This window comes from Dipodomys merriami, unplaced genomic scaffold, assembly GCF_024711535.1.
Source record: "Dipodomys merriami isolate MVZ:Mamm:240054 unplaced genomic scaffold, mDipMer1.0.p SCAF_72, whole genome shotgun sequence".
NCBI classification, from domain to species: Eukaryota; Metazoa; Chordata; class Mammalia; order Rodentia; family Heteromyidae; genus Dipodomys; species Dipodomys merriami.
In genome coordinates, this window is record NW_027206313.1 from 4,952,521 (window position 1) to 4,977,142 (window position 24,622).

The window sequence follows — 24,622 nt, forward strand, 5'->3', positions numbered from 1 at the left end:
TTTGATGTCAGTATAACATGTGGAGGAGATGGGGACAAACAAGTCGTTTAAGGATTCAGGTGGACCTGTTGCAACAATGAGAAGTACAAAATGTCATGTCAAAACCAGCTTTACAATGTCGGTGTGGGGGGGGAGGGGGGTATAATTGGGTGGAGGGAGGGGGGTAAAATTGGGTGGGGGGAGGGGGGAGGCGGGGAAGGGAAGTGAATTGTAAACAAAGGAGGAGGCTGCAATGCTTGATAAGAAATGTATGCATTATCCTGCCCATGTAATTGTAGCCCCCCTGTACAGTATGTTCTCAAATAAAATAAAATACAATTAAAAAAAAAATAAAAATAACTCCAGGTTTGAAAACTTACCTTGCCACCTCCTGACTGAATTTTGTCTGTGTAGAATGGGTAGCCTGCTAGTAGCAAGGTCTAAACTACCAGTTAATAAAGCCAGGCAATTTTTGTCCTTTAAGAGGAGGCTTAGAATCCAATAATAATAATAGCAATAATAATAATAATAATAATAATAATAATGTTTATACATTGTGATTTGGAGAAGTCATAGGGAGAATACCAGCTTGAAGATCACACTAATAGAAATAATTGGTTTACCGGTGCTCTATATTAGCCTGGACTTTTAATTTATATATACCATGTGTTCTGTTCCCATCTTAGAAGATTCTTGAGAATCACATGAAGGATATATCATATCATACTACATCATACTATGATACCACATATCATACTAATGACACGTCCTCACAACTATTTCTCATGTCAAAATCCTTCTACCAACCTCACATTCTGAGGCGTATGTTAAACTAGACAACCTTCACTTGATTGGAAGACTCACTCTCTGATTCATTCCCAATAGACTTTGCATGTAAAGCACATATGCACTTCATGATTACATTATTGCACGTCTGTCTCCTTGATTACACCCCTATAAGATAAAGTCCGTGTCTGACCATCTATGCAACATCCCCTGTACAAAGCACATCATTGTAAACAGTACTGGCATTTCATAATGATTAGTCTATTGAATTTGAAAGAGAATAAAATGTTCACACAAGTTTTGGAGTAAATACAATTAGCCAGGTAAAATAATGTACATTAAGTTTGATTTTTAACATCATACAGACAGACATCAGTGGCTCACAAGTATAATCCAAGCTACTCAGGCAACTGAGATCTGAGGATCATGATTCTAAGTCAGTCCAGGCAGGAAATTCCAATTGACAAGCAAAAGGCCAGAAGTAGAACTGTGGTTAAAGTGCTAGAGCACCAATGGTGAATGTAAAAAGCTCAAGGACAGTGCCCAGGTCCCTGAGTTCAATCTCCACAACCAACAAAAATAGATAGATAGATAGATAGATAGATAGATAGATAGATAGATAGATAGATAGATAGATAGATAGATTCTAGAAATATTCTCAGAAGAGGATATTGGTTATCCTCTTTAACATGGATCTACCAAAGTCAGGAACTCAGCAAACGCTTACTGTATACTTCATTGTATTTAAAAAACACCATTCAAGAGGGTCATCCTCAACAACCTGAGAATTAGAATATTGTATATTTATATGTATCAGCCATGGTATCTTTCTTCAATGGCTGTCATTTTTTTCTAATTTGTATACTTAGGTTCATAGCTAGGAAATTTTTGATGGAATAACTTGAATTGAGATAGTCTTAATTGATGCTTCATCTCCTGGTGATTATAGTTTATTTCAAGGCCTATTGTTACATATTACCAGTAGGAATGCATACTTATAATCTATCCCTAAATACATAATAAGTCAACTAAATAAAATAGAAATAAGTAATAGTACTTTAAAACTTAATGAAAATACAACTATTTAGGGCAATTATTGATTCATATCCTTATTGTAATCAACTGTACACTGATGTCATCTTTTGATCATTCCCTCCAAAGTTAACTATGTAGATTCAGTTACAGCTCCATCTATCTCCCTGGTGACAGTTTAGTTGGTTTGCATTGTACAGCAATCTGGGCTAATTGTATACATAAGTGTATAAAGTAATCCTGCCCTGTATAGCTTGTATCCCGAAAGAAGTCAGGTTTATTATTTTTCTCAAATGTGAAGATCAGCTAGACAGTTTAGAGATTAACAGCAAGTATTTGGTAGTTTAGAGATGATTAACCTATGTTTAGAGCTGTAAATTCAACATTATTTTTATTTTTGCAATGTTTTTATTATCTTTAGGTAGTTGTGCAAAGAAATTGCCATTTGAACAAGGCAATACAGTGCATCTTGATCAATGTTGTCCCTTTCAGCATTCCCAAACTACCCCTCCTCCCTTTGCTTTTTGCCATTTAACAAAGAACTTTATGTTTACAATTAATCTTGATCTGTATCAGATTTTAAACGGCTTTGATGCAGGGAACAACTTTATCAGTCATTAAAATGTTCTTGAGCTGCAGAATAGTATATGGTCTCTGCTGATACTTAGAGTGACTCATAGCTCAATTTTAAACAATTTACAGCATTAATTTTCCTAATAAATATTTTATTATCAATGCTGATAACAGCAAAACAATTCTGCAGACTACAATGATCGTCAGGTTATGCAAGCCTCTAGAGAAGGGAAAGTTTGGACTGGGCCTTCTCTGGAGTTGCCATTTCCTTTTTTTTCTTTGCTGGTCCTAGGGCTTGAACTCTGGGGCTGAGCAATGTCCTTGAGCTTTGTTTTGCTCAAGGCTAGTACTCTACCACTTGAGCCACAGCTCCACTTCCAGCTTTTTCTGTGATTAGTTGAAGATAAGAGTCTCATGGTCTTTATTGCCCCGGCTAGCTTCAAACCATGAACCTCCGATCTCAGCCTCCTGAGTAGCTAGGATTGCAGGCATGTGTCAGGCATGCCTGCCGTTTACTTTGGTCTAATTCAAAGATCTATTATGGTGCTTAGCCACACATACACCCGGTAATTTCAAATCATGCCAAATAGTAGGTATTAGGCACCTACTGCAAGATAAGCAAGCTCAGCACAATGGCAAATAGTGTTACCTTGGGAAGGGACCCCTGACCATATCCTTCCTTCACCCACTGTACATCCGAGTGACAGCTAAAGTAACCTTTCCATGCTCAGACTGGTTTTCCTTATTTGTAACATGATGATGATGCTAGGCTCCATCTCATAGGGCAAAAGACAATTAAGCAAAATAATACATGCAGTCTTAACATTCTGAAGTAGCTGTGACTGGCAACTGCTAGCTAATTAATTTTGGTCTGAAAACACTGGGCTAGACTTTCAGGATGAGTCTCTTTACCATGAAACAAACCAAGTCTTCAACCATCCCATGAACACTGTCCACAGGGCCATCCCCCAGAATACCAGGAGCTCTCCTGGTCTACTACTAAGAAAATCCATGAGAGATGGATGTTTATTTTATATTTCCAACATGTGTCATTTGCATAGTGTTGGTGTCTTACTATTTAAACTGGGAGGGTTTGGTCTTGAGAGAAGTCCTAATTTGAATAAAAGCTTAGGGAGAAATAACTTCTTATACACTGGTGTCCAACAGCATGTAGAGAAAGGCATCCAGGAAAATTGCTTTTTCAGTCTGTTCTGGTTATAATTGGTTTTCAAGTGTTGTTGATGACTCTCCCCAGAAAGTGGCTAGAAAAACACTAATTCATTTCTAGCTTTTTCCTGTTGGAGATAAAATTTGAATTTGTAAGTTCAAATTGAAAAGATCAATACACATTTCTGGGCCAACATATCCTCTCACCTCAGGAAGGCTACTTTCTTTCTTTCTTCTTTTTTAAGAAGCCAGTGTCTTGGCTGATGCACACTGCCATTTGTGCAGGGATGGACGCTCTGGAAAATGGCAAGGGGGTGAGGTGCATTCCAGCAAGGCCAGATCAAAGGGCCATCTAGCATTACCCTAGACATTTTTGAAATTTTGCCTATCCCTCTAACACTGACCTCTCCTCTCTCAGTGATAGAAATCCATACATAGCTAACTTGAGCAAACCCGGGAAACTTACTGGCTTCTGTGGACTAAATTGGATTTGGTGGCAGATGGTCCAGAACTCAATAAATTTCAGTGTTCCATCTCTGTGTATGATGCACATGTCCCCTGACAGCCCAAGAGTCCTAGCTTAGCAGGTGTGCAGCCCCTACAGAAAGACAAGAAGAAAGGCCTCTGGCTGTATCCACTGCTTCCACTTGGGCCACCTGACCAGCCTTGAACCAATCTGGGTAGAGGGAGCTGGGAAGCCAGTCATCTGTCTGTCTTGGTAGAAGCATTCTCATAAAGCAAATACCGACAGGTTTGGATCTCAGCTCTGCCACTTGCTACCTGTGAGACCTTCCATGAATGGAATTTCCACTCATCTCCACGAAATAGAAGCCAAATGCAGCCTCCATAGCCGCATCTGGAGGATGAAAGCAACAGTCAGACTGATGTCATAATTCTGTTCTGTGGAATAACTGAGTTAGCACACAGAAGGCCCCAAGAACAGTGTCTGCCACTGTGCACACTCTGTATGCACCAGCAGCATTCGGCCAGCATGGTGATGAGGATGGTGGGTGGGGAGAGGAGGAGGAGGAAGAGAGAACAGGAAGGACCACGGTCGCCCACCAAAGGCATGCAGAGAAAAGAGAACAGCAAACAGGAAGAGCAACAAACATCTACAGTTATAGCAAGTATCTTTTCCTAACCCTGAACCAAACAGCCATGCTGGGTTTTTGTTCTCTAATAATTTGACACAGAGTCTGGTATGAGGGAGATTAAATCAGCACTGTACTGTCTCTGCCCTGCTTTTGGTGCCTTAAATATCAACATGTTGCTTCTCTACTTTTGCAAATGAAGCACGGTGAAGATGTGGCTTAACAGTAGAAAATTTTATCCTAGCCACTCAGGAGGCTGAGATCTGAGGATCATGGTTCGAAGCCAGCCCAGGCAGAAAAGTCACCCTGAGATTCTTATCTCCAATTAACTGCTCAAAACCTGGAAGTGGTGTTATGGCTCAAGTGGGAAAGTGCTCGCCTTGAGCACAAAGAGGCTCAGGGACAGCGCCCAGGTCTTGACTCAAGCCCCAAAAGTGACAAAAAATAAAATAAAAAGAGTAGAAAATTTTGAGTGGATGTTCATGCCTATAATCCTAGCTACTCAGCAGGATGAGATCTGAGAATTGTGGTAAAGGCAGCCCAGGTAGACAATTTCATGAGATCAAATTAATTGCCAAAGGCCAGAAATGGAAGTATGTCCCAAGTGGTAGAGTGGTAGAGCACCAGCTTTAAGTAAAATAGATAAACGGGAACAGGAGATGCTGAGTTCAAGACCAATAATGGCACCCCTCCACCCCCACACACAGAGGAAAGAGTAGGAAGTTTTGATCTTAGCCAGGTGCTGATGGCTCACACCTGTAACCATAGCTACTCAGGAGGCTGAGATGTGAGGATTGTGGTTTGATGCCAAGCCGGACAGGAAAGTCCGTGAGATGCTTATTTCTAATTAACTATGAGAAAACTGGAAGTGGTACTGTGGCTCAAAGTGGTAGAGGGCTAGCCTGGAGCAAAAGAAGCTCAGGGACAGTGCCAAGGCCCCACGTTCAACTCTATGAGTGACAAAAAAGAACGTCTTGATCTTGTAAATCTTATAGATATGTATATAAGGAAAGTAATAAGATTGCACACACAACTATACTATAACTGTAGATGTAATGAATGGTTACATATCAATGTTGGCTTTGACAAATTTTCTATTGTACTTTAAATTATTGAAGTGTGGGAAAGTAGATGAGCACAAGTACCTTATACCTGTAATCCTTATTATTCAGGAGGCTGAGATCTGAGGATCGAGACTTGAAGTCAGCCTAAGCAATCAAATCCTAGAGATTCTTCTCTCCAGCTAACCAGCAAAAATTGAAAATGGAGATGCAGCTGAAGTGGTCAAGCATTAGCCTGGAGCACGAAAAGCTAAGAGACAGTACCCAGGCCCTGAGTTCAAGCCCCATGCAGGTAAACACACAGAAAATACTGAGATTGAACAAAAGCATGTTCTGGGGTCAAATATGTATATGTTTTTTTTTTTAATTATCCTACTGACTACAAACTTTCACATTGGATATAAAGAAGTGGAAGAGACAAGAGGGAAAGAAAGGAAGGAGGGACTCAAAATAAGCCCACTCCAGGGTAGAGATGGAAATATGGCACTAACAAAGACTTCCATTCCACACAGAGAGAGCTGGCAGAAACAGTGCGGGGCTGTGGGTGTACTCAGCTGTGCAGAGCTGATTATAGAAGATGAAAGGGCTGGGCAATTTATTTCATCTCACACTGAAACACTGCTGACAACTGAAAGTGAGGACAGACGGATTCATTTGTTCAACTTCTGTTCTAAAAAACAGACTTCAAATGATACCACAGAGAAAAAGGAGGAAATGCTGTGCTATCATAAAATGTCTTCTGCTTTTTTATATATTTATACATATATATATATAACAGACTGTTATATATATATATATATATATATATATATATATACGTATATATATCAGACTAGTAGCAGCATTTGTATTTTGTAGGTGGGTTTGGAGGCAAAGGGTTGTCATTTATTATATGGTTATCAATTTCAAGAAATGTAATGTACAGACCCAGGACCAGTTAGGATCTGTCAGGCCAGCTTTACCTGACCTGACCACAGATCTCCCATCCATTCACCTCAGAGCCCAAAGATGATTCAGAATGAAAACATTCCAACACTGCAGGGTTCCAGTACTTCTAAGAAATGGAAGATGGAGAAGATTTTATGCTGCAAGTGAATAAAATACAAAGCCGATCGTGGCTTTTAAATTTTATAATCCTGGGCATGTTAGAATTGTAGTTAACCAACCAGATTTTCTTTACTTATCTACATTTTTTTTTCTGTTGGCTTGCAGTTTTGAAAGAAAATGTTACACTTCCTCTTCAATAAAACGTAGAATTACTTTCCAGCGGCATAGTTAATGCTTGAGAATGAGGAATATTTTCCAGTTCAAAGACTCATATAAATGATTATGAAACCTAATCCATCTGGTAAGTTTCTCTTATCTTCAAAGATATAGAAATACAAGTGTCCCACGCTGGTAGGCCGGTAGTTATTTATGAGTAACACACAAATACAGATCCAAATGTGAATGGAAAAGAATGGAAAAGAAATGAATTTTGCCTGCTATCATTAAAAGTATCTGTAACCTGAGTTCATCATTCTTAAGCAATGAGTCTTTTCTTAAGCAACTCGGTTAAATGATTGCTTCGTTCCTTTGCCATTTATCTCAGAAATTCAGTTAATTTCTCAGTTTGAAATGTAGGTTTTCTTTGCATGAAATGACCTGAGCAATAAAAATGGAAAATATTATGGCTAAAATAAATTCTCTAGAGCCCTTAGCCAGCTCAGTAACCATTAAATTTAATAGTTCAATTTTCAGTGGCATTTTTGGAACTCCAGCTGTTTGCCAGGCACAGTTTCAGGAACCAGCAATGGCACTGTGGGCCGCTGGGTGAGTCTGTGCACATTTACGTGCACATACTTCCTCCAAGGGCACCAACCAGGGGCCACCATAGGGAGTTTCTCTGAGGCTGAGCAGCCAACCCACAGCCCTGTTGAGAGTCTTACACATGGGCCTGTAAGCTCTATTAAAGGTACATCAAAACAGTTAAGTCCAGTATGAGTTGTGAATAGGATTAGAAACATGAGTAAAACTATTCAGGTTTTACTAGGGGTGGAAAGAAGAGCCACAAAAGATTTTAGGAAATAGGATGCTAAAGATTTCTTAAACCCAAGAGTTTCAGGGCCACAGCTGGACAATATAGTGAGATGCTGTCTCAAAGGAAGCCAGAAAGAAGGAAAGAAGGAAGGGAGGAAGGAAGGAAGGGCAGGAGGGGGGTGTGAGATATGGGAGGAGAACAAGAAAGAAAGGAAGAGAAGAGGCGAGGGGGAGGGAGGGGCAGGGAGGAGAGGGGAGGAAGACTTAAGCGGAGTAGGAAATAATTAGGACCTAGCCTTGGGAAGATCACATTCTAAAGATGGGAGCAGAAGAGCAAGTTGGACAGTTCCTGCGATGGGAGAAAAAGCCAGAGCAAGCCACGTGGTCACCATGGGGGCAGAGGGGTAGAAGCTAGGGAGTAGCCTGGGATTAAAGGAAGCCCCCAGAAAGTTCCTTCCAATCCGGAGAGGAGGGGGGGGGAGTTTCGGATGGCACGCAGGTCTCTGCTTCTGTCCTAATGGGTCAGAGCATCAGATGCTGAGGGTAGTGGTGGGAGGAACAGTATGCAGACGTGCTTGAGCAAAGATTATTTCAATGAGCTTCTGATCAGAAAATCACACAATCCGGAACATTGCAGAAGGAAACTGAAGCTAAGGGTAATATACATTGATTTGTCTGACTGAAGAGTAAATAGAAGAACTCACCCACCAAATGGTACACTTTTCCCCAGACGAAGGGAATTGTGATGAGATCAAATGGAAGATGGAATATAGTCGGAAAAGAATCTGTCGTAAGCCATGAGCATGCACCGGTGGGCGCTGGCTGCCACATGCTTGACTTTCACCATGGTTTGGTTTAAGGGTAATAGTAAGTTTATTAAGAGGGGTGTCTCATTCTATGTCTGTTTTTAAAACATGCTGTTCTTTCCATTGTCTTTCTGTAAACATGTTTTATTTCTATCCGCTTAATACCTAAGAAGGGAATGGCCACATCAGGATAGACATATATTTCGATTTATGATCCGCTTTTTTTGGTTTTGTCTTGAGGTATGGAGGACGAGACCCAGGCTTTGAGCATACTTGGCAAGAATTCTGCCACTAAGTTACACCACAGTTCTTAGCTTTTGGGACCAGAGTCCTGTTAGGCAGCCCACGCTGGCCTGGAGTTCACAACCCTCCTGCCCCAGCCTGACATCTGTGCGGTCACGGGCAGATGCCACCGCCACGCTCATCCTCGCTGGCTCCCTTATGACAAGTGTTTGGTGTGAGCTTTTCTGTTCTTTGAAGTTAGCGTGTTTATATTTAAAGCCTGTTATATATTTGAAGCTTGTTACATGTTAAAGCTTGTTATTTGCTAAGAATGCTTGTTATAAGCAATATATAGGTGAATCTTGCTTTTTATCCAGTCTTATATTTTTTTCTTTCTAATGGAGTGTTTAGTCCATTTCACTTACTATAATTATGAACTTATTTAATTCTACCATTTCATTTGATATCTGTCTTTTAATTGTCTTACCTGTTATGGTTTGATAGTTTATCTATTCTGATCTTCTTTGGGGTAATTACATGTTATATATATATATTTACATGTATGTTGTATATTTATAGAATATATAACTCATATTAAAGACTTGTTAGCAATATTTCTTTGTGTGTCTGTGCGTGATTTAGTGGTTACCTTTAGTGCTATTACAATATTCCTAATTATCACAGTATCACCTTAACATGATTATAATACATAGAGAGTAATTCAAGAACTATATAATGGTATTATTTCATATTGTCTCCATTGTATTCTTTATATTTTTACCATATATTTTGAATCTTCCTATGCTATACACCCATACCCATTGTAATTATTTTTATTGTATACAATTAATGATATTTTAAAGAAATCCACCAACTTCATGAAGTCTGGAGAAATTAAATTAAGGTTCAAGGGTAGCAAGAGAGCCAATACCTGATAGTCCAAGATTCTATAGATGAAACTTCAAAGAATTGAGCCCAGCAGTCTGAGATTCTTTTCCTCTGTGGTATCTACCAATTTGTACGTAGTGCAGGCTAAAAAGTAGAGAAGCAAAACAGAGTGAGATTAAGAATCTAAGGATTTTTGTCAGTTTTGTGATTATGGAGAGATAAAAAGTAGATTAGAAGACCACCAAAAGTATAGGTTTCTGATAAAAACCTCAAACATTGTATTGAGCCCCAAAAGGGCTACAGCCTGAATGCAGTTAAGCTAGAAACAGAGATTGAAGCCCAGCTGTGAATAATCTCAGTCTCAGTGTGGATTAAAGTAATCCATTCTTGTGCTAATTACCTCCCAGAAGCTAAAGAAATCCTCTCCAGGGAAGAATGTTATTTTCTAGAAACTCTATAATTTTTACAGGTAATTTCTGTAATTCAATTTTTTTAAATGCCAGATATACAAGGAAAAAAAAAAACAAGGGGAAAAAGGCAATATGGTCACATACAGTCAAACATAGAGTTTATAGGATTTGAAAAATATATGAAAGATAATAGATGACAAATAAAAAAGAAATCAACTAGGAAACTGGAATTTATATTGAAGGAATGAAATGGAAGTTATAAAATGGAATTATAAAATTAAGTAATATAAAACAAATAATAATAGAATATTTAGATATTAATTAAAATAATACATGAAATTGGGAACACAATAGAGACCCTCAAATTTACCTAGTTAAACGAATTGTTTTTTCCCTTCCCCTCCACAAATTATACCAACATCAAATACAGTGAAAGCATGGTTTATACAGTCGGGGAGGGACATACAAAGCAACAAAGAAATCATCTTATAAATATGTTAGAAACAATTGCATGAAAGGAAAAAAAAAACATTTGAATACTTATCTTGGGGTTCATTCCCCTAACATCAACTTATCTGACCTTTTCTGCTTGACTCAGACATATACTAGTAATTACAAATAAGGGAAACCATGGGACCTATGTTTCTTTGGGCCTGGCTTACTTCACTTAATATAATTTTTTCCAAGTCTTTCCATTTCCTAACAAATGGGGCAATGTCATTCTTTCTGATAGAGGCATAGAATTCCATTGTGTATACATACCACAGTTTCTTGATCCATTCATCTACTGAGGGGCATCTGGGTTGGTTCCATATCTTAGCTATGGTAAATAATGCTGCAATAAACATAGTTGTGCTGGTAGCTTTAGTGGGGTCTTGTTTGTAAACATTTGGATAAATGCCCAAAAGTGGGATTGCTGGGTCATAGGGGAGCTCTATGTGGAGTCTTTTGAGGAACCTCCATACTACTTTGCAAAGTGGTTGAAAAGTTTACACTCCCACCAACAATGCAGTAAGGTTCCCTTCTGTCCACATCCCCTCCAGCATCTGTTGCTATTAGAGTTCTTGATTATAGCCATTCTAACTGGGATGAGGTGGTATCTCAATGTTGTTTTGATTTGCATTTCTTTTATGGCTAGAGAGGGTGAGCATTTCTTCATGTGTCTATTGGCCATCCTTCTTTACTCTTCAGAGAAGTTTCTCTTTATGTCTTTAGCCCACTTATTTATTGGGCAGTTGTTTCTTTGAAGATTTGTTGTTGGGGGATTTAATTTTTTGGTTCTAGGTATATTTTAGATATGAGACCCATGTCCGTTGTATGGCTAGTGAAGATCTTCTCCCAATCGGTGGGCTTTCTATTGATCTTGCTAGCTATGTCCTTTGCCATGCAGAAGCTCTGCAATTTCATGCAATCCCATTTGTCCAACCTTTCTTTGATTTGTTGTGTTTCTGGGTCTCTATTAAGAAAATTTCGGCCTGTGCCAAGGAGACCTAGGGTTTCTCCTATTCCATCCTGTAATGTTTTCAGAGTGTCTGCTTTGACTCCCAGGTCTTTGATCCATTTGGAGTTGATTCTGGTGCAGGGTGACATATAAGGATCTAGCTTTAGTTTTCTACAAGTAGTTAACCAATTTTGCCAGAACCATTTACTGAAGAGGCTGTCTTTCTTCCATTCTATTTTTTTAGCTCCCTTATCGAAGATTAGATGGCTTTAGGTCTTTAGGTTCATTTCTGGGTTTTCAATTCTATTCCATTGGTCCTGAGGTCTGTCCTTGTGCCAGTACCAAGCTGTTTTGATTACTATGGCTTTGTAGTAGAGTTTGAAATTTGGTATTGATATTCCTCCAGCACTGTTCTTTCTGTTAAGGATCATTTTTGCTATTTTTGGATTGCCTCTTCAAATTTACCAGAACAACTAAAACTAAACCTACTTCAGCTGGGTGTCAATGGCTCACACCTGTAATCTTAGCTGCTCTGGAGGCTGAGATTTGAGGATAACAGTTCAAAACCATTTCAGGTTTAACAAAAGTCTCTAATATCATCTCCAATTAACCAGTAAAATGCTAGTCTGGAAACATGGAAACTGGAAACTTGAGTGGTAGAGTACCAGCCTTGAGCAAGCAAGGTGACTGAGAGTATGAATCCCTAAATTCAAGTGCAGTAGCATAAAAAAAGTTACTGAGTCCCAATGACAATGCAAGAACTGTGTTAGAAAACTAAAATTATTGTACATACATTGCCATAACCACTTTAGAAAAAGGTCTGCCAGTTCTTTATAAAACAAAGAATGTACTCTTCTAATAATCCAGCAATTTTACTCCAGGGCTAACCAGGAGAAAAGGAAAACACACAATGCAAAAAGTATATTTTATCTGACCCATTCATACTAGCCCCAAATTGGAATTCGTTTAGTTCTTCATCAACCGAATGACTTAAAAATAAACTAGGAAATACTGACACAATAAAACGCTACTCAGAAAAAACAGCAGATGATAAACTATTGTCTAACCAAGGTGTTCCTGTCATTCTAGAGAAAGAAGAGAAAGTAAATGGACTGGCTGCAATTTTTATAAAGCTGATTCTGAGGATTTCTCAAAGCAGATGAGATACCTTATGCCACATATTCACTTAATGCAATGGCCTGGGTTGGATAAACAAAGGGAAACAATAGATACTTTCAGTTTAACTACTGGAAACCAAGGCAAACATCTCAATTAATTCAGTAAAACAACAATAAGATTGAGAGCTGCCAGGAGTGATGGAAGCCACATTAAAGTGAGATACCTGGGTGGAGGGACTCTGTGCGCCAGGCTCTGGGATAAATCTTTTACAAGCACTGTTCCACACCATCCTCACAGCCCTGGAATGAGGTAAAATTATTATTTCCATTTTAAGAAGGGAAAGTGGAGCTGGCAAAAATGATTTGTGTATAATCAGAGAGCTGATAAAGATTTAATTGTGTTATGACAGCTCTTCACCATGTATGTTCCAATGTTCCTGTCTTCTCTGGTTCTCCACTGTTGTGAGTCTTGGTCTTAAGTTCCCTTGTATGGCCACTCCTCCACTAATTCTTATGGTAAGGACAATCTACACAAGTTAACAATGAAAAAGGACACAGAATAAACTGTGGTGCAATGTCAGTATCTAATATTGTGATCTGCAAGAATACCGATCACATTACTGTAGATCAGGAGAACTGACCGTAGAGAAAATGGATTTAATTGGCATCAGTCTTTGGAATGTAGCACTGTGTATCTACTTTCCATTTTAACACTGGAGTAGATGACTGAAATGCTTCCTTCTGCCTTGTTAGCACTGGATTGTAACGTGTATATTATTATAGAAAATTGTCAAGGTGATGAGCTGTCACTTTAACTAAGAGAATACCTCGTTTTAATGAATATTATTTCATAAGGAAATGTGCTGATGACAGCTTATTTCCTTGCAAGCCGTTGACGCATAACCTTTTTCCCTAAACAATAGTATATCAGTAGTAATGATACCTAAAAATATTCACTGGTGCCAGAAATGCAACCTCAAGGAAAATATGTAAGAAAGTAAACAAAACATTTACATTTATATGTACATGAAAGTAAACAAAATATTTTTTACTGTGTTGTGTTCATCCGTATACTGTAGGAGATTTTACAGAAAGTAACCTTTGTCTATGTAAGATAGTCATTTATATCCCAACACTATTTTTTTCTTAGATAAATTTTCTTTAAGCCTGTGATAAGATAGAAAGATATATATTTAGAATGATTTTTCATGTATTGTAGATGAAGACACAATGTGCAAATGTGTGTGTGTGTGTGCATATTGTATGTGTGCAGATAGTTTCTAAGTTACACTTGTACAACCTACAACTTTTTGACTTTATGATGGCAAAAAGCAACACATGTTCCTTAGAAGCCACCCTTTAAATTTTGAGCTTATGACTTCTCCCATGCTAGCCTAGCAGTGTGCCATAGGATCTTCTTGCAAGGCTGAGCAGAACAAGTAAGTAGCACCTAGGCATACCATTACCAGGATAATCATTGGCTACTATACTGTACACTACCTTGCTAATCTATGGTATTTTAATGGCCTCCACCAGTTTCTCTGGATAGTCACTCATGTAGCCAATTATTCTAAAAGTTAGTGGCCTGAAACAATAGAAACATTTTGTTTTTCATATCCTGGATGATTCTGTTGCTGGTCTTTATGAGCTTGTTCCTGTAATCTAGAATTATTTCCTACAGGTAGGAGCTAAGTATGACTTTTGTATCTTCTCATTTAATAGTCTAGCCTGAGATCATTTCAACTGCACAAAGAAGGTACCAGTGAAGAAAGTCAGACTGTAAAGACTCTTAAAGCCTTGGTATTTAGTGTAACCACATTATTTCCACAGCATTCTATTGATCAAAGTAATTCAAAGATCAGCCAAGATTCACAGAGAACTGCACTTGATGGAAGAGATGGGTGAATAGAAATATGATAGGAATTCTTGGGATTATCTTTGAAAATGGTCAACTAGAGCCTCTGGCCACAACAATGCATATTCCTTGCACGTGCAAAATATACCACCTCCTTCCCAACGTTTCAAAAATCTGATCATTCAATTATAATATTATCTCAAAGCTTAGGATGTCACCATTCAATTGGGTCCAGATGCTAACAAGACACCATAGACTCTATTGCTCAAGTGGAGCTGCTAAGTTGTACTTCTTCATGGTTTTGTGACCTATAATAAAGTTATTTGCACCTTACCTCTGCCCCCACATTCATCAAACATTGTGATGAGACAGAGATAGGGTAACCATGACTGAAATTCTTGTTTAAGAAAAGGGGAAATTATCGAGTACTGGTGGCTTATACCTATCATCCTAGCTACTCAGGAGGCTGAGATCTGAGGATCTCACTTATAAGCCAGCTCAGGCAGGAATTTCCATAAAGCTCTTATCTCAAATAACCTACCCAGAAAAAGCTGGAAGTGACACTGTGGCTCAAGTAGAGCACTAGCAAAAGAAGCCCAGGGACAATGCCCAGGCCCTGAGCCCAAGCCCCAGGACCAGCACAAAGTAAGGAAGGATGGAAGAGGATGGAAAGCAACTGATGTACTATTTTGAAATCTGGCTAGAAACATTTTCAGAGTTTCCTACTGATGCATCAGGGCATACTCTGTGAGAGGGATCATTTCTGCCTCTTGTAAACAATTTCCCCATCTGCTGTTCGCTCAGCTCCTGACTGGCGTCTGAGCTGAGCTCTTGACCCTGGCTTCTGCATCATTACTTGAAACGACTCAACTCAAGAAGTTTCCACTTTACAAAATGAATGTAGTTTTTTTTTGGCATTTTGGAATAATACATTCTCTGTGCCTATTAAAATGTTCAGATGTGTTGGGCACAATGGTTCACACCTGTCATCCCAGCTACTTCTAGCTGCTTGGGAGATTGGGATTGGGATGATGGTGGTTCAAGGCCAGCAAAGTCCTGTCTCAACCAATATCTGTGTGTGGTGGCATGCACACATCACATAGTTGATGGGAGGCTGAAATCAGGAGGGTAATTGTTTCAGGCCAGCCCAGGCCAAAAGAACAAAAAAAAAGTCTGCAAGATTCCATCTCAATGAAAAAAAGCTAGACATGATGGCGTATGGCCACCATCCAAGCTATGACTGGAAGCTTAAAACAGGTGGGTCAACACCCAAGTGCATACTTGAGTAGGAAGCAAGAGCCTGTTTCAAGACTAGTAAGTGTCATTGGTACCAAGGGCTGAGCCTGTGATCTGAGAATCGCAGTTCAAAGCCAGCCAGGGCAAAAAAGCCTGTGAGACTTTTATCTGCAATTAACCACTGAGAATACAGAAGTGGAGCTGTGGCTCAAGTAATTGAACAACAGCTTTGAGTAAAAAAAAAAGCTATGGGCTAGCACCCAGGTCTTGAGTTCAAGCCCTAGGACCTGCACTCCCCTCCCCTCCCAAAAAAGAAAAACAGGATAATCAGAGCAAAAAACTATGGAATGCATGGCTAAGTAAGCATGAAGGCCTGAGTTCAAACCTAAGTAGCGTCAAAAAACAAAACAAGTCCAACCGATATGATAACCTTTTAATTTATGTAAATGCATGTCACTGTGCATGTGGAAATGTTTGCTATTTGTATAATTCCATCAGTATAATTTATATATGTTTGCTATTACTGTGTGAGCAACCTTCAGAATTAATAATGATGTCTAATCCAATGAAACAAAGAAATATATCTTGTGACTTAAGAAATGCAGTATTATTTTAATATCTCTTTCTTGTTTGAATAGTAGTGGGCTTTTTGGCATTATCTGTAACATACTAATATTTCAGCTTGATTTATGCATATGTAATTCTAGGAAATTTTATGATAGAGCTAAAAGTGCCTGACCACATCTGTGTAATTAGCATGTATCTTAGACACTATGCTAGCCATAGATGCATAGTTACATAGTTACTGGCTGTTCTAGTTTCTTTTTAACCCTGACAGGATGCCTTCAACATTAGTATTATTAGTGTTGTTATTTTTGCTTGAGGCTCTAAGAACTGTACATCTATGTCTGAGAATACCACATACATTGTACAAACACTCTTTCTCTTTATGGGAGTCAGACTTATTACTTATGCTTGCAGTATAATTCACATCATTCTCCACTATGTTTACTAAGTGAAACTAACTACAAAGCTTCCCCTAAATAAAATAGCAGGTTCTTATCTAAAACAATCCAAATTCGAATAACTTGTAGGAGGAAGCTTAATAAAGGGTAATTTATTATTTTCAGGGCATCCCTTAGAGTCCTAGTGATAAATTAAATTATATTACATTTCTCAATAAAGAGGGAACTGTTTTCCAAAGCACATAAAATTAGTTTCAAAATTAAAATTTCAGAAGTTAGACTTAAATGAATGTCATCAATTAATTTTTATAAAAGAACTAGAACTATTTTGCAAAAAAGTTCAATTGACTTCTTAATGAAAATTAGATAAATACTTTATACTATTGAGAAAAATTATGATCTGAGAGATAGACAAAACAGGCCTTTTAACCTTCAATTAATAATATCAAGCCTCTAGTATACTCCCCAATCTGTCAGCCACAGATGAGTAGAATGTAGAGACTATTTCCCCTACAGGGCAAAAAATAAAAAATAAAATAAAAATCCTAACTGACCTTGATGAACAGAACCCTTGTTATCAGTTCCATAGTTTTCATCAATAAAGAAGCTTGAAAAAAAATACCATGACACTGGCCCAATAAATAGAACTTAAAATCCCAATGTACCATCTTGTTCCATGTACCATGCAATTAATCACTTAATAGGACTTAGTATTAGTATGTGTGTATGTATGCGTGTGTGTGTGCGTGCGCGTGTATGTGCATGCGTGTGTGTGTGTGCATGCGTGTGTGTGTGTGTGTGTGTGTGTGTGTGTGTATACCAGTATAGGAGCTTCCTTTCAGGGCCTCACTCAAGAATGGTACAATACCAATTGATCCATACCTCTACTTATAGCTTTTCTTCTGGTTAATTGAAGGTAAGTCTCAAAAGACTTCTTTTTTTTTTTTTTTTTTTTGGTGGGGGGCGGTGCTGGGCTGGCTTTGAGGTGCATCATCAGATCTCAGTAGCCTGAGAACCTGGGATTTCAGACGGAAGCCACCAGCTCTCAGCTTTTAATAGGACTTCAGAACAACATATTTCCCATGTTATTTCAAATTTCACAGATTTCAGCCGCAGACCTATCAGCCGCTTGAAGTTTCCGCTGGCTGCGTTCTCCGTAAAGTGAAGAGATAATGAGAGGGTGGTTCCCTTCGTTTCTGCGCAGTTGCTCAGAGATCTGCAGACTGTATATAGGGCTTCGCCACTCTCCATGGGAGAATCTGAGCTGCAATATAAAAACCACAGAATTTTAGCCTTTCTACAGTTTTCCCACCTTCATTCTCACTGTTTTTCTTTGAGCTTCCTGTAAGGAAAAACAGCATGAAGGTATTTCTGTATCCCTGGCCATCAGGTTGACTGGCAGTGGCTTTTTTCACGAGCCAAAAAAAATTTTGTCAATATGTGTGTTGAACTAATCTAAGGAAGTAGAAACACATATAAGCTGTGTAAAAATTTTTATGACAGAGCTAAAAGTGACCAACTCATTTGTTCCCATCTTCCGAGAAGTGAAAATGGCCAACTCCCAAATTGTAATCTGACTGAAACAAGATGAAATGAACCATTTTCTGTGCAGAATCACTTCAAAAAAAAAAAAAAAAAAGGAATGGAAGAATTTGCTGAAATGTGATATCTGCAATAACGAGCCACAGAGAGAAGGGGGGAAAAGCCAAACATCCCTGCACACCCTTGTGATGGTATACTATTACACTTACACTGCCCACACAAATTGGTCCCAGCAGTGTTCTCTTTAATTCAGGATTTATGGAAACATCTGAGATTATAAAATTAACTGAACAAAAACAGATGCTATAATTATGAGGGACTCTATTCTTGGATGAATACCAGAGCCAAACATTAGTATATGGAGTGGAAACATTTTAGAGTAAGTACGTATACACACACACACACACACACACACACACACACACACACACACACACACACACATTTACAAGCTGATGTAAACAGTTCATCTGAAAAACAAGTAAACTGTTCTTGGAGAAATGGAATTATATTCCCATTAAGTGGCTCATTTTTCTCCCTTGCTAAGGAAGACAAGGGCTATTCAAATGATAATTTACTCAGGATTCTTAATCAATAGTATAAAATCTTCTACCTTTATTTACAATTGGGAGGAAAGCAGAAGAGGCAAGTCTTAGATGCAGCTCATAGTACATTGCTATTAAGGGACTCAGAGTGATGCATTATCACCAAGCTTTGTATATTTGCTGCGCAAGACTTAGTTTTGGGTAATCATTATATTTGGTCAGAGGTTGTTCCAACTGAATAGGGGAGGGGGGGAACAACATCTTGATCTTTGAAGTAACTATTTAAAGATAGTAGAAAATATCTTTTTAATTTGAACTCATACATGATTTTAAAAAATCCTGGATATTATCTCTAGAGAAAAAGAACCATTAACAACAACAACAACAACAACAAAAACCCTGATGTTTGCTAGCTACATGTCCACTGAAAGCCTGGGTGTGGTTATGTCAACTTAATTTTTCGGTCTCTTGTGAGACTATTTGTAAGGTATAAAAATGAAAGAAATCAGACTTATGATCGGTCATATGATGTATTCTCTTTGCAAAAGAAGGCACTTTAGAAGCTGCCTATTCTGTAAGGCGGTGGGCTTTTCTGAGCAGAAGAACACTTGGCTACCCTTCCCTAAGACTGAGTAAAAGGTCTTTGTAAACACACCCAGAGAAATGTCAGAATAATACCTCCAGGGGACCTTTGCCAAGATTTGTTTATTGGATTTACACAATTGAACCAATCATGATTAAATTGCCTCAGGGCAAAAGTTCAAAGGGATAACAATCAGAATGCATAAAAAGTAGAGCCACAACCCGCATATATTAAAATAAATAAGATGTCACTAGAAGAAGTGTCTTTCAGTTCTTTGCAGTCTGCCTATTGAAGTTCATTAGACAAGGATTGGGCCAAATTATAGTAAACAAAGAAGGCCACAAACAGGGAAGGGCCTTCCACAGAAATCTAATTTTTTTTCTGAGCTCTTTACAAGATGCAATGTGGAAACGGTTAGCTAGAGCCCTCCAGTTAATTCATGTTTCTAGGAAGTTGAGTAAGCACGGCCTTGCATAGTGCGTTCCTGAGATGTGAAGTCTGTTACTAAGTGTTAGTCAGCCATAGACTTTTCCCACCATGATGACTCATCCCGGAAATGGGAACTGAAATGTGTTTATCAGTTGTTCAATTTCTTAGAATCCAGTTTTCCCAAACTTATTTGACCTGTGAAGCTCTTTTAGTAACTAGAGTTTTGCAGGAATACACTGGGGAAAACTCAACTCAAAGCTAGCCAAAGTACACACTTTCTACTGAGGCTTCAGCCCAAAGGCAAAGAACATTGGTTGGTCAGTTTGTGCTGATCCCAAATCCTCGTCAATGCATTTTCCCTACATAATACTAGTTCATTTTCTTTCCTCCTTCAGAGCCTCGCCACTTTGTTCCTCTCAAATATTATTCAGACTTGCCTTAAAATCAGGTATTGTCACTTGGTAAGCGCTTGATGGATTTCTTTTTACACTGTGTTGAGGTAGGATAGAACCTTTGATGTGGAAAAAATGAAATTCTTTTATTGTTCTATTAAAATGTCCTTTATGTTTCTGTTTGCTTTCCTTTTTTCAGTTATATTTAAGTAGTTGTACCAAAGGGGTTACAATTCCACATGTCAATTAATGAGTATGACTCAGCCTGGTCAATGTTACCCCTTATTGTCTATTTTCATAACACAAATAAACAATTTTGATCACATTTATTATTCACTTTTGTCATTAGTCCTGGACCCTCCCATTTGTATACTGCCTTCTCCAACAACATTTAATCCAGAAAAAAAAATGAAACTTTTTCATTGAGATATTGTGATCTAACAGGAGAATTAATGTTACTGTTGTGCCAGAAACAGTCATCCCTGAGAATGAACTAATTCAAGCTATTGAAGAAGCCCACTTCGCATTCTATACAATTTGACTTCTGTACCCCTTGTCTTTTATATAAGCTTATTTCATTTGGGGAGCTGAAGGGGAACCATAGACATGGTGGGACAAAGGGTGAACCGATTCAGCAGTGATCTTCACTAGACACTATGTTGGAAATGAGCTATACAATTTGTGGGTGGGGGAGGAGGGAGATGGGAGGGGAAAACTGGGAGAGAACAAGGGAGAGGGTGGCACTGTTCAAAAGGAAATGTACTCATTATCTGCCTCTGGGAACTGTAACCCCTCTGTTCATCACCTCTGCGATAAAATTAAAAAAGAAAAAGACTAGAGGTCCTTGGGGTGCCTCATGTATGTATGCAATTTCAAGAGTCATCCTGTAAACAAAGCCATCCTGATTTCCATATACAATGTTCTGATTGTCTACTCCAGAAAAGAACAGAAGCCTGACATTTCATTTTGCTAGCTTTCAAGGGTGACCCCTTAAGAACCACATTTGATAGAAATTTCCCTCTAATAATTTCCCAATGTCTCTCATGTATTAGCATGTCATTTTTTTTTCTTCTCCACACTCCACATCCTTGCTGTTTGTATGATTGAGCATCCTGTAAACCTCATCATCCTGTAAACCTCATTTATGATAGTAACTTCATTGTCCATATCACTTTTTTTTTGGGGGGGGTCCAGTCGTGGGGCCTGAACTCTGGGCATGGGTGCTGTCCCTCAGCTCTTCAGCTCAAGGCTAGCGCTCTACCACTTGAGCCACAGTGCCACTTCCGGCTTTTTTTTCTTTCTTTTTTTTTTTTTTTTTTGCTTATGTGGTGCTGAGGAATCGAACCCATGGCCTCAGGCATGCAAGGCAAGCGCTCTACCACTGAGTCAACTTCCCAGCCCCTGTCCATATCACTTTTGAATGCAGCATTCAAATATTCCTACCAATCTGATACTCAGCGTAGGCTCTTCGTTATCTGATCACATACAAACTCTCTTGCTATAACTCAGTGGAATTTTCATTTATGTTGATCCAAATCAATTCTCAAACAAGGAACAACAGTTATTTATATGGTTATGCATTTCCTAATAATTCCCTCCAAATAAATCCCAACATTGCTCGATAATGTTGCTCCTAGGTATCCCATGATTGATTGGCAGCAAATGTTCACAGTAGAATCAGAACATAGGGTCTAGAGTTAGGCAGAAAATAAGTTCCACGCACACTGGAAAGAGAATGTTAAAGAGCTTGGTGAACGGCTGTTTTAGGTTATGTGAAAATTAGGGAGAAGAGTAATAACATGGTGAAAGTATTGTTGCTAATCATAAGTGTGTTCCCCAGCTTATGCTTTAATACATAAAGACTATACAGGACACTTCAATGATGTTTCTTTTATGGACTTTAATACATCAGATGTGACTTACTACAGCAATTGGATGATTGAGGCCTTTGAGATTTATAAGAATTCACCTACTTAAACCTGGAACTCTCTCTAAGAAACCATGGTAGGCACTGGAGATTTAAAAGAAAAATCTCTGCCTTTGGGGAATTTGTCATCTACAGGACAAAGAAGAAAATAAAACACAACGTGTTCATAAGAATATTTATGTAATAAATGGCTATATTGCACCATCATAGCTAAAACTAGATATATCTTTCAAGAATTGCTGCTCAGACAGATGTGTCTTATATTTGCAGAACTGATTTGAAGGATATAGCTAGTCATTTTGTTTAATTTTTATCCTGCTTTCTCAAACAGCTCAAGCATAAATCATTTGGGGGGCCTCGATTTTACTCATCTTTTGGATTCTTTCTTCCAGAGTCCAGTCATCTATGGACATGTGAAAGTATGTCTCATATGGTAGAGCTCTGATCTGATCAGAGCTCTCTGATCAGAGCTCTGATCATTGAGAGTTCTGATCGAATTTCCTTAGTGTTGTTATTATACTAAGTGATAGAATTTTGAATTGGAATTTTGTGAATGAGTTCATATTTCTCATTAAGCCTTGCTTCTGAGGCTAGTTGGAGAAAAACATAAATGACCTGTTTATGGTCAAATCATTTGTAAATAATGGAATCCAAGCCTTCTAACAAATTCTTATTTCTGTCTAAGTTTGTTTACTAAAATACTATTATCCAGTCTCGTAGAATATTCTACCATCTAACAATTTTATATACAAAAGTAACACAGGAAACAATAAAATACTTAGCTAAGTAAAAAAATTCCATTTGCATATAGAAAGACCTTTCAATTTAGTCTTCTGACAAACCCTTTTGATCAGTTCTGCCCAAAAAGGAAGTAAGCTTAATTTGGCAAATATTGTTCTTAGTTAACTGGCATAGGCTTCCAGAGATGGCCACAGTCTTCATTGACGATTGATAAACTTTCTAGTAGATGAAAATGTTCTAAAATATTTCTGGGAACTCAGTAACAGCTCCACCAGTCTGAAATTCACTTCCTTTTTAATTTTACATGGGATTTTATATTCTACTTAGCACTATTTATTTTAGTTGGACAAGTATCTTTTTTTACTTTCTGGTTTTGTTCCAGTTATACATACATTTTCAAAGATTGCTTTCCTCTGAGATCATAGCTGAATGAATTTTTTCATATCCTGTACTCATACTCATTTGGTCCAGGATAATTTAATTCAATTAGTGTCCCCACAACTAAACAGGGCTGAAGTTCCCTTTAAATAGTTGTTATATCCTTTCACTAAATGGGAAACCTTCAGAGAGCCCTGCACATGCTCTAGATACTGTGCTGGGCCCTGAGATAATGATGTTATACATATGAATGAAGAGTTACAGCCTAACTCAGGAGAGAAATAATATGAGTGCAATGAGATAAGGCTTATAATAAAGATCGGACAATGAGTCCAGGATAATAGAAATGAATAAGATCACTTTGTTTCTCAGGTCTTTTTTTTCCTAGAAAAATAGTAATATTGGTATTTATTTTGGCAGTTAAATGAGATAGTTTCAAATAGTTATTACAGTACCGAACATATCAAAAGGGCTTAATAAATGTCAGTTATTTTTGTTACTTATGGCTCTTGGTATTAATAAACATCAAAAGGATTTCCATAAACCAGGTGCTGGTGGTTCATGCTGGTAATCCTAATGGTTCAAGAGTCTAACACCTAGAAGGTCAAGATGTGAAGCCAGGACAGCCAGAGAATTCTTCAAATCTCCTTCTTCAATTAGCCAGCAAAATACCAGACTGGAGATGTGAATCAAATGCTAGGCTGCCAGCTGTTAGCAAGAAAGCTGAGGTAAGAGCAAGAGTGAAAAGCCCTGAATTAGAGCCCCTGTACCAACACACACACACACACACACACACACACACAAAACTTTAAGACATTGAGAATCTTCCTTTCTGTTCTTTGTCCTTCCAGAAGACAGGTAGCACCAAAAAAAATATGGCATCTACTTTCTAACTTCCTAAAATTCAAATGTTGAGGATAAAATGATGCCCTCCTTCCTGCCTATGAAAATTGCTCTAGCGACTGCCGGTGATCAGCTGCTCTGACTTAGTGTGTTCAGATAGAGATCACATTCACTCTGGAATAATGAAGATACTCCACATCAGAGGATGTGCAGGAAGAGATGCATGGGTCCATGGGAAAGAGTGCTGAATGATTAGCCAATCCATTTTGGGAACAGGAGGGAAAGGGTCAACATCAAAGTAATTTGACTGCTAACCTTGGCCCAGCTGTTTCCTATAGAAAGAATGAGCTCCACCCAGCTGGCTCAAACTCTCGGCTGACAAGTTGCTCTGAGGTTTGTCTGGACAATCCAGAATGCTACGCTCTCCAGGCAGAATTGTACCTCTTAGCACTACAAGTCTATGAATAATAGACTTGCGCCCCAAATATCCGTACAGAAATGTCATGAGCAGCTTGGCTATTTTCCTATCATAGGATTTATTTATTCACTTTAAAGAAAAAGGATATTGTGTTGTAGTTTTTGGCTGAAGGATA

The 24,622-nt window shown here is 38.4% G+C and overlaps 1 long non-coding RNA gene across 1 annotated transcript; it reads left to right on the forward strand.

Moving 5' to 3' along the window:
• Positions 1-4,529: 4,529 nt before the first annotated feature.
• LOC138818191 (uncharacterized) lies at positions 4,530-7,097 on the forward strand. The gene is made up of 3 exons (XR_011369001.1): positions 4,530-4,660; positions 5,801-5,981; positions 6,902-7,097. It is a non-coding gene; the product is annotated as an uncharacterized lncRNA (long non-coding RNA).
• The last annotated feature ends 17,525 nt before the right edge of the window (positions 7,098-24,622 follow it).